Genomic DNA, 2,880 nt, shown 5'->3' with positions numbered 1-2,880 from the left:
CCTGCGCTGCCCTCGTCCAACGTGTTCCGGCGATCTTGACCAGATCTTGTGGGGGGCACGAACACTACGGGACGTGGTCGCCACACGAGGACTATACTGCCCGAACGGCCATCTGTCCGTCAAACTATGTGACCTGCATACTGCCACTTCAATTTCGTAATCATTTGGGCTATGTCAGTGACTTTGGTTCTCTTACGGATCTCCTCATTTCTGATTCATATCGTAGGGAAACTCCGAGCATAGCCCTCTGAGCGACAATGAGCTTCCTCATAAGGCCCATAGTTAGCGACCACGTCTGCGTTCCGGATGTCATCACTGGCAACACACATTGGTTAAAAACCTTCGTCTTCAGACACTGTGGTATTTCTAACTTTACCTACGTTGAAAACAATACTAATGTTTGGTGCAGCATCTTAAGCCTTTTCCACTATGACGGGCTACCTATATTCGACCGCGCGCAACGCAGAGTTGTTACAAAGGTCAGATCCAGTAATCTGTGAATAGCTCAATCACGTAGCGTTACTGACGTCACTTTGTTGTGTGACTTCTACCGCCTTTATTTACTTAAGAATAAGAATACTTTGATAGAAGCCTGACAAAATAGTCCTCGTCCTGTAAACTTTTAACGCCACTCACACTCACATAAATTACACACTACATACACACACACCAGTGGGAGGCTCCTTTGCACAGGATGCCGGCTAGATTATGGGTACCACAACGGCACCTATTTCTGCCGTGAAGCAGTAATGTGTAAGCATTACAGTGTTTCGGTCTGAAGGGCGTAGTTATTTAAATTTCTGGGCAAATGCGACTTATATCTTAAGTCACAGGGTGACAAGCGCAATTGTAGTGTAGCTCAGAATTTTTGGGTTTTTCAATAATTTGGAAGCGGCGCTGCATTGTAATGGGCAGGGCGTTTCAATTACCATCAGCTGAACGTCCTGCTCGTCTCATCCCTTATTTTCATTAAAATAAAACATATACTCATCACTGCACTCGCCGGCGAGTGCGCAGACTTTTCAAATGTAGAATCTAACTGCCTAGTAGATATAAATCGTTAGTGATTTTCTCTCCATCCAGCCTAGCGAGCAGTCGGTCTGAGGTTCGAGTCACCTTCCTCCCGCCTCGCGCCTGTGTGCTTAAATTTGGCCTCCACATCGCTAAGGTGGAAAAGCATTCGAGCTAGCAGCATAGAGTAGGTATTTAGTAGATAGGGAGTCCAACATGTGGGCCCTGTATTGTCATATATACTTAACTCCTCTCGAAAAAAACACCAAGAAAACTGACAGTAATAGGGCATCTCCCAAGCGCTATTTTGCATGCTATTTTGATGAACAGATGTTAAAATGTACTCGCCTAATTCTGTCACGCGGCTTAGTTCAACTCAATGGCAGAACTTGGCGAGTCAACATCTCTTGAGGATGCCTCATGTAGAGGCGAAACACGTGTCGAATTGATTGAAGCTGAATCTTAGCGGAATATAGATTCAAGAAGGCTCACAGCTTCAAAAATAGCGCTCGGGCGGTGCTCTATTGAAACCCGTAGATAGTAATGTTGAAGAAAAATAGAATATTCAAAAAGTTCTTGTATTTAAAAATTGTAATCATAATCCAATTGCCACGTAAAAATAATCTTTATGGACAATATGATTTTTTAGGTATTACTCGTTGGTTAGATAAACTTTTGTTGATAGATAGCTGTGTGCCTTATGGCCTGACTGCGAGCATGTTTGAAACACTTTACGATAACATGTTGATTACATTAATAATCCTAGGCTTGTTATCAACATTAATTCAATGTCCGTTATATTTAGAGATTCGTTATTTTTTATCAGTACCTATTCAATGACGTTCTATACATACGGACATATCATTCGCAGTCTGATAACGGAACGGCAAAAGTGTGCTTGAAGACAATTTAAGCACAATTTTCTCCACACGACTATGTGTCAACTGTGTGTCAATTAACAAGCCTAAGTGTGCTATAAAAAGTACTTAAATAATACATTAACGACTCAAAAAAAGATGGTGTGACTTATCATCGGTAAACCTCCGGCTGAACGGATCTTGATCGGAAAATAGGGACAGAATGACGAACGTAAAACTTATAGCAACCCTCTTTTTCGTCTGGGTTTAAAATAATTCCTAACTGCTACTCCACTGATGTCACTGTCCAAATAGGGTTCTAAATTCAAAATACGCAGCTGAAACTGAAATAATGTTTACATTGCTGCCTATGGACCAATAATATTTTAGAAAACTGGAGTAAACGCAGAAATGTATAGACAAAGAAGTCGCAGCTTATTATGTTGTCATTTGTTTCATGTGCCATATTTCGGCTTTGATTTTGTATGAGGTGCATTGTCTATATGTATAGAACGTCATTGTCAGTATTCATAAACTAAGCGAATAACACAGTTGGTTTTGTATTTCAGCTGTTTTAGAATGAAAAGTTGATTAAACGAACATACAAACGTGTTACCTAATAGTATGTGGCCATATCGGGCCATACACTCTCTTGGAGAGGTATCACAAGAGCGTTACCGACCTTATAAAGCATCGAATAACCGTATATATGATTCCGAAAACCGACAAAAGGTACGCGGAAGCGAGGATCGAACTAGATGCTCGTGGCGAGTCAACGTTTCTATTTATAGCACTTCTGACAAATACAATTGTTACAAAGATAGCTGTTCGTGCTATATATCAGCTAGGTTATAGACAGTCTCTCAAAGAAAAAATTAAAGAAATTAATATTATGACTGTTCATTGTTAGTACATTTATGAAAATTTAATATAAGTTCACAAAAATCGTCACCTTTTTGCTCTTAATAGTGATTTTCATTATTATAACATTAGAAATAAGGGACTAATTCTA

This window comes from Leptidea sinapis, chromosome 6 (assembly GCF_905404315.1).
Source record: "Leptidea sinapis chromosome 6, ilLepSina1.1, whole genome shotgun sequence".
Lineage (NCBI taxonomy): Eukaryota > Metazoa > Arthropoda > Insecta > Lepidoptera > Pieridae > Leptidea > Leptidea sinapis.
This window is presented reverse-complemented; position numbering follows the sequence as displayed.